General features: G+C 35.0%; 1 non-coding gene across 1 annotated transcript; it reads right to left on the bottom strand.

Moving 5' to 3' along the window:
* Positions 1-3,909: 3,909 nt before the first annotated feature.
* Positions 3,910-4,017, bottom strand: LOC115513175. Its single transcript, XR_003968598.1, has one exon. It is a non-coding gene; the product is annotated as a U6 spliceosomal RNA (small nuclear RNA).
* Positions 4,018-8,838: the final 4,821 nt, after the last annotated feature.

The raw sequence follows: 8,838 nt of genomic DNA, 5'->3' as shown, positions 1-8,838 counted from the left end.
TTGGATTCTCAAAAGAGACAGCACTTTGGGTTACATAGTCTTAAGCTTTTTTATCTCAATAGACATTTTTCTTTCTGATCTTTGTAAATGTACCACCCTGTTGCTTCACATAGATCACTTTGTGTCCTGTCTTAAACTATCATTTTCCATAGAAAAGGGTTCCCACATTCAATTAGGACATCTTCCATATATCTTTTCTGCTATTGATCTGCTCTCTCAGCATATTCAGCATGTTATGGGGTGTGGTATGTATGTATGTTGTTTATTTAATTTTATTTTCACTATAGTTACCATACCGTGTAATACTCATTTCAGGTATATAATATAGTAATTCTACAATTCTCTACATTACTGAATGTTCATCATGATAAGTATACTTTTAATCCCCTTCACCTATTTCACGCATCTCCTCACCCAACTCCACTCTGGTAACCATCAGTTTGTTCTCTACTTTAATAGTCTGTTTTTTGGGTTGTCTCTTTTTTCCTGTGTTCATGTGTTTTGTTTCTTAAATTCCACATATCAGTGAAATTATGCAGTATTTGTCTTTCTCTGACTAACTTATTTCAATTACCATAATGCTCTCTAGTTCCATCCATGTCATTGCAAATAGCAAGGTTCCATCCTTTTTTATGGCTGAGTAATATTTCATTGTATATATATCACATCTTTATTCATCTATTGATGGACAGTTGGGCTGCTTCTATAATTTTCCTCTTGTAAATAATTCTGCAATAAACATAGTGATGCATATATCTTTCCAAATTAGTGTTTTTATGTTTTTGGGTAGATAATCAGTAGTGGAATTTCTGGATTGTATGATAATTCCATTTTTAGTTTTTTTGAGGAAGCTCCATACTGTGTTCCGCAGAGGCTGCGCCAGTTTGCATTGCCACCAACAGTACATATGGGTTCCTTTTTCTCCACATCCTCAACCAACACTTATTTCTTGTGTTTTTTATTTTAGTCATTCTAACAGATGTGAGATATCTCATTGTAGTTTTGATTTGCTCTTGCCTGATGATGACTGATACTGAGCATATTTTCATGTGTCTTGGCCATCTATAGGTCTTCTTTGGAATAATGTCTCTTCATGTGTTCTGCCCATTTTTCAGTTGAATTTTTTTTTGGTGTTGTATAAGTTCTTTATATACTACAAACACCAACATTTTATCAAATATGTCATTTGCAAATATCTTCTCCCATTCAGTTGTTTGTCTTTTAGTCTTATTAATCATTTCTTTTGCTGTGAAGAAGATTTTATTTTGATGTAGTCCCAATAGTTTATTTTTCCTTTTGTTTCCCTTCTCTCAAAATATTTCTCTAGAAAAACATTGCTACAGACAACGTCAGACAATTTACAGCCCATTTCTCTTCTAGGAATTTTGTGGTTTCAGGTCTCACAGTTAGACCCTTAATACATTTTAAATTTATTTTTCCATATGGTGAAAGCAAGTGATCCAGTTTTATTCTTTTGCATGTAACTGTCCAGTTTTCTTAACACCATTTTTGAAGAGACTGTATTTTTCCCACTGCATGTTCTTGTCTCCTTTGTTGAAGATTAATTGACCATATAATTTTGGGTTTATTTCTGGGTCCTCTTTTTCTGTTACACTGATCTATTTTTGTGCCAGTACCATACTGTTTTGATTACTACAGCTTCATATTTGGAAATCAGGGATTGTAATACTTCCAGTTTTGTTCTTTTTTCAAGATTGCTTTGACCATTCAGAGCCTTTGTGGTCACATACAAATTTTAGGATTGATTCTTCAGCTCTGTGCAAATTGATGTTGGTATTTTGGTAGGGATTGAATTATATATGCAGATTGCTTTAGGTTGTATGGACATTTTAACAATATTTGTTCTTCTAATCCATGAGCATGGAATATCTTCCCATTTGTTTGTGTCATCTTCAATTTCTTTGATTAATGTGTTACAGTTTCAGAGTATAAGTCTTTCCCCTCCTTAGTTAAGTTTATTTCTAGGTATTTTATTCCTTTTTGGAAAATTGTAAATGGGATTTTTTTCTTAATTTCTCTTTCTGCTACTTCATTATTCATATATAAGAAGGCAACCCATTTTTGTGTATTGATTTCTTGCTATGCAACTTTGCTGAATTTTTTTAAATTTTTTTTTTTAATTTTTTTAACATTTATTTATTTTTGAGACAGAGAGAGACAGAACATGAACGGGGGAGGGTCAGAGAGAGAGGGAGACACAGAATCCGAAGCAGGCTCCAGGCTCTGAGCTGTCAGCACAGAGCCCAACGTGGGGCTCGAACTCACGGACCGTGAGACCATGACCCGAGCCGAAGTCAGACGCTTAACCGACTGAGCCACCCAGGCTCCCCAACAACTTTGCTGAATTCATATATAAGTTCTGATAGTATTTTGATGGAAGTTTTAGGGTTTTACTTGTGTAATAAAATGTGATTCTGAAAATAGTGAAAGTTTTATTTCTTCCTTAACAATTTGGATGCCCTTTTATTTCTTTTTATTGTCTGATTGCTGTGGCTAGGAATTTCCGTGGTGTATTGAATAAACGTGATGAGAATGGACATCTTTGTTCTGCTCCTGCCCTTAGGGGAAAGGTTCTCAATTTTTCACCAATAATGTTATCTGTGGGTTTTCAAATATGGCCTTTATTATGTTGAAGTATGTTCCCTCTAAACTTACTTTGTTGAGAGTTGTTATCATGTATAGATGTTGTACATGGTCAAATGCATTTTCTGTATCTATAGAAATGATCATAGTATTTTTATCCTTTCTCTTGTTGATGTTATACATCACATTGATTGATTTGTGAATATACCCTTGCAACCCAGGAATAAATCTCACTTGATTGTGGTAAATGATTTTTTTAATGTACTGTTGGATTCAGTTTACTAATATTTTGTTGAGGATTTTTTCATCTGTGTTCAACAGAGATAGTGGCCTGTAGTTCTCTCTCTCTCTCTCTCTCTCTCTCTCTCTCTCTCTCCCCCCCCCCCCTTTCTTTGTGTAGTGTCTTTATCTTGTTCTGGTAACAGGTTAATGCTGACCTCATAGAATGAATTTGGAAGTTTCCTTCCTCTCCTATTTTTTTGAAAAGTTTGAGAAGAATTATTATTAACTCTTCTTTAAATGTTTGGTATAATTCACCTGTAAAGCTGTCTCCTCCTGGACTTCTGTTTCTTGGGAGTTTTTTTTTTTTTTTTTTTCTTAAATTGATTCAATTACTGATTAATGATCATCAATCTGTTCAAATGTTCTATTTCTGACTCAGATTTGAAAGTTTATATGTTTCTAGGAATTTATCCATTTTTTTTCTGGGTTGCCCAATTATTTTGAACATAATTTTTCATAATATTCTCTTATATTTCTTTGTATTTCCGTGGTATCAGTTGTTATCTCTCCTCTTTATTTTCTGAAATTGTTATTTGGGTCTCTCTCTGTCTCTCTCTCTCTCACTCCCTCTCACTCACTCCCTCTCTCTCTTTCTTTATGGGTTTGGCTAAAGGTTTATCAACTCATTTGATCTTATCAAAGAACCAGCTCCTGGTTTCATTGATCTGTTCTATTGTTTGCTTAGTTACTATTTTACTTAATTTTGCTCTAATCTTTATTATTTCCTTCCTTCTATTGGTCTGGGGGGTTCTTTGCTCTTCTTTTGCTACCTCCTTTAGGCATAAGGTTAGGATATTTATTTGAGATTTTTTTTCTTGCTTCTTAAGGTAGGCCTGCATTGCTGTTATCTTCCCTCTCAGATCAAATTTTGCTGCATCTGAAAAATGTTGGACCATTGTGTTTTCATTTTTATTCTTCATATATTTTTTTAATTTTCTCTTTGATTTCTTTATTGACCCATTAACTATTTAGTAGCATGTTATTTAACCTCCAAATATACATTTTTCTTTCCAGATTTTTTCTTGTAGTTGATTTCTAATTTCATAGCATTGTGTCATCACTCTTGTAGGGGTCATGCTAATCTTCTGTGTATTGTTCCAATTTTAGTATATATGCTGCTGAAATAAGCACACTAGTTTCATTGCATTGTGATTGGAACAGATGCATGGTATGACTTCAGTCTTTTTTAATTTGTTGAGGCCTGTTTTGTGACTTAATATGTATTCTATTCTGGAGAATGTTCCATGCGCACTTGAAAAATAATGTGTATTCTTCTGTTTTAGGCTGGAATTTTCTGAATATACTGTTAGATCCATCTGGTCCAATGTATCATTCAAAGCCACTGTTACCTTGTTTTTTAGGTCGTTATTTAAATTCCAGTTAGTTAACATACAGTGTAATATTAGTTTCAGGTGTATGATATAGTGATTCAAACCTTCCATACAATACGCAGTTCTCATCACAATAAGTGTACTCCTTAATCCCCATAACCTATTTGACCCATCTCCTTACTCTCCTCTCCTCTGGTAACCATCAGTTTTTTCTCTACAGTTAAAGATCTGTTTCTTGGTTTGCTTCTCTCTCTCCCTTTTTTTCTTTTAGTTTATTTGTTTTGTTTCTTAAACTCCACATATAAGTGAAATCATATGATATTTGTCTTTCTCTGACTGACTTATTTCACTTAGCACAATACTCTATAACTCTATCCATGTCATAAATGGCAAAATTTCATTTTTTAAGGATGAATAATCTATTATATCCATCTCAGATCTTCTTTATACTTTGCATCCTTTTATTTTGTGAATCCTTTGCCTAATTTTTATAGATATATTTATTTTACTGATTTTGTGCATCCTACTTTTCTTACTCCTACTTGTGGTCTTTTCTTTGCACTTGAAAAATTCCCATTAACATTTCTTGTAGGGATGGTTTAGTGGTCATTAATTGCTTTAACTTTGTCTGGGAAACTCTTTATCTCTCCTATTCTGAAAGATAGCTTTGCTGGATAGAGTATTCTTGGCTGCAAGTTGGGTTTGTTTGTTTGTTTGTTTGTTTGTTTGTTTTCTTTCAGCACTTTGAATATATTTGCCACTTCCCTCTGGCCTGTAAAGTTTCTGCTGGAAAATCATCTGATAGCTTTATGGAATTTCCTCTCTATATAATTTTTTTTTCTTTTCTCTTGCTGGTTTTAAAATTATCTTTATCATTACCTTTTGCATTTTAATTACTATATGTTTTGTGTGGACTTCCTTGGGTTGATTTGTTAGGGGCTCTCTGTATGTCCTGGATCTGAATTTCTACTTTCTTTTCCAGATTTGGGGAGTAACTATTATTTTTTCAACTACATTTTTTTTTTACCTCCTTTTCTCTCTTCTTCTCACATCCCTACAATGGGAATGTTACTACCCTTGATGATGTCAATGTTGTTCCCTACATCTATTATCATTTTTATTTTGTTTCTCTCTTTCCTGTCTGGCTTGGTTGCTTTCTATTATTCTGTCTCTCAGGTCACTGATATGTTCTTTTGCTTCCTTTAGTCTATTGTATACTTGATCTAGTGTATTTTTTATTTCTGTTATCGATTTCTTCATCTCTGGTTCCTTTTTAATGTTTCCTATCTTTGTTAAGGGCCTCACTGATGTTGTGCACTCTTTTCCCAACTCCAGGGAATATCTTTATTACCATTACTTTCTATGTCAGGCATATTACATAGCTATATACTAGCTCTCTTGTCTTGATTTTGTCCTGTTCTTTCATTTAGGACATGTTCTTCTGTATCCTCATTTTGTCTAACTCTGTCTGTTTCTATTGTTAGGAAAATAACCTATATCTCCTGCTCTTGAAAGTAGTGGCCTTATGCAAAATAGGACCTGTAGTGCCCTGCAGTATGATTTCTCCTGTTCACCAGAACCTGGCACTTCTGGGGTATCTCTTGTGTGTTGCATGTGCCCTACTGTTATATCTGAGTTGTGTTTGCCTTCAGTCCATTAACCTAAAATGGCTTTCTTTACATATTGTGTGCAGGGTTTGTTCCCCGTGTTGTTAGTGGGCCAATCTGGGGCTTCCTTGGATTTGTGTTGAGACAGACTGGGCATTTGCCAGAACTGCAGTAGCACCAAACTGTAGGATGCTTTATCTGTGTTGTGCTCTGAGAAGTTTTCTTTGGTGGGTGGGGCCTGCAGTCAGACCAGCTGTCTTCCTCCAGCCCACTTCTGGGCTGAAGTGAGACTGGTGTTCATAATTATCTTCCCCTCTCCCTGGGGCAGGAAGCAGCTCGTGGTGGTGCTGACCCCTATCTGGGATTCTTGTCCAATGCCAGGCTTGTGTCACTGCTTTGGATGTACTCTTGCCAAGGGTGTACTGGAAGGGGCAGGTCTGCAAGAAAGTGCAGAGATGGAGTGCAGTGTTAGCAAGATTAGAGCAGATATGCTGTGGGAGAAGACCTATAGTCACTTTAGAACACTCCTGTGGCAGAGTTGGAGAGAGTGGGTCTACAGTTATGCAGTGACAGCAAGTTCCACACTGGCCAACTACAGGAGGGAACTTGCACCCAGTCAAAACTCCTGCTAAAGCCATATGGGTTGGAGGGGACAGATCCACAGAAGCTTGGGAATGGGATGCTATTAGTCAGCTATGTGGAGAATGTGTGCTGTCTTGGTTGCTGCAGATGTCTGTATGTCAAGGCTGTCAGGCAGAGAAGGGAAATGGGGTCTGCCAGTTTCTTTGTTCCTGGATAAGTCTTCCAATGATCCCTGCCCCACCAACATATGCTTTGAGATTACTAAACAATGCGTCTTCCCAAATACCCCCAGATGTTTTCCCAACTTTCTATGTTGTATCTCTTTGGGGCTGATTGTTGTGTTGTCTCTTTAAGGGTGCAGACTCAGTTTTCTCCGTTTTCTCCCAGCTCTCCTAGAGCCAAGTCTGCTGCTTTTTAAAGTTCCAGGTGTTAAGACTGCTGCTTGTAAAAACTTGCAAAATAATGCCTCTCTGATTTTCAAAGCTAAATGTTATGGATATCCATATTCCTGTGGGGTTCCCTGTGCCTGGGGTGCCTGGTGTGAAGGACTCTTTCTTTTCTCTTTTTGTTCTGAAAACATCCCTAGCTACTGGGATAGTCCTGTGGGTCATTTAGTTCCTGACCATGTCTTTATCCTTCCTACCCTTTTTGATGTGGCTTCTTCTCTACATTTGGCTATGGACAATCTGTTCTGCCAGTGTTTGGGTTATTTTCAGGGTTATTTGAACTGTCTAGTTGTATCCATGGGATGAGGTTAGCTTAGAAAACTTCCACCATATTCCCCAGATATCCCATGGTATTTCTTTTTGTGTGTCTAGATTTTTCTATAGAAAACCGTCAGATACACAACAACCTTCGATTCACCCTCTATCATTTCCAGAATTACAAAAATGTTTCTCTGTGGTCACTTGAGTTTCTCAATTTTAATCACCCATGAACTTGTAGGAGTTGGTTATCCAAAGTAACCTTTCAGTGTGTCCTCAACCTCCCCCACTTTTAGCATTACTATCTCTAAATGTAGTCCATATATCTATGCTATTATTTGCAAATAATTTTATGATTTAAACACACATACTAGTCATCTGATCTTGATATTTAATTGCATATTTAATTCACACAGTAATCATGTGATTTAAGAAAGAGATGTAGTTTTACTAACTAAAGACAGAGTCCTACTAAAAACTCTCTGTGTTCTATGTATTATACCAAGTTGTTACACTGAACTGCCTTACTTTTAAGCCAATAAAATACCAATTTTGGACTGCCTGGTGATTCAGCATCTCCCATGCTTCTGCAACTTTGCCATTATTGTGGTACCTGAACCATAGGAGGTATATATTTGGTTTGTCTTCTTATATTTTTAAACTGTTCTGAAAGGAGGCTGTTAAAACAGAGGATAAAAACCATTACTGAATGTAACATGAAATTTCAAAAAAGTATATGTAACCTAGAATTGTCAAAATTTTCTAGGCAGCTACTCATCAATGGAATGGGACCTTTCTATGAGTTATATTGTCAAGACTAGGGCAGCATTCTTGACAATTTTTAAGGAAATTAAGTCAAATACAATTAAAGTATGTAAAGCAATGTGAAATGTGCATACCAATTTCCAAGAAGACAGTCTGGCCTTAGAAATGTTTTGATGGACTTGACATCACAGAATTCAATTTTACATCTGTCATCCTACGAAAATGTACTCATATTTTAGAACCATCATCTATAAACTTCTTAAGAGAAGGTGTGTCCCAAATCAATTTTGTGATTATTATCTACTTTGTAAACTTTGGATATATTCTTAGCATAATGTAAGTGATTATACATGAAAATTAAGAAGACTCAAAACAATAAGACTTCTTTTAGGCAATAGTGTTTTAAATGTTTTAAGAAAGTTGGTTCTGCTATCTAACATGGATTACTGTAATTAATGAGAGCTGTGCAATTCATCCATGGTATCAAAGTTTTTTATGGTTTCAGTGCTGAGAGATTAGAAGTTGCATACATTTTTTAACAATCCCTTGTATAAAGAAAAAGAAGATATTATTTTCATAACACACTGTTTTAGAGAATTTAATTTTTTGTAAAAGATCTATTCCTTTGCTGTTTCAATTTTTCCTTGCTTAAACAGCAAAGTATTCTTTTTTGTTTGTTTGTTTTGTAAGAGCACTATAGAAAAACTCTTGAAAGAAATCTTAAACAGGAATCTGAAATTTCCTTTGAAGGCTACAGTTTATAGAGGGAAAATATGTATTGAAAGGCAAACAAAAACCACAACAAAATTTCTTTAAGCCAAAAGACAAAATAAAAAAAATATATATAAATATATAAATATATAAATAAATATATATATATTTATATATATAACATATATGAGGCTTTGATTTACCAAAGTTCTTAAATGAATTTTTAGTGTGATATTTTCCATAATTTATAAA

The sequence above is a fragment of the Lynx canadensis genome, chromosome B1, assembly GCF_007474595.2.
Source record: "Lynx canadensis isolate LIC74 chromosome B1, mLynCan4.pri.v2, whole genome shotgun sequence".
In the NCBI taxonomy this organism is placed as follows: domain Eukaryota; kingdom Metazoa; phylum Chordata; class Mammalia; order Carnivora; family Felidae; genus Lynx; species Lynx canadensis.
The sequence above is the reverse complement of the archived record's forward strand: the minus strand, read 5'-3'. Positions and strand labels throughout refer to the sequence as shown.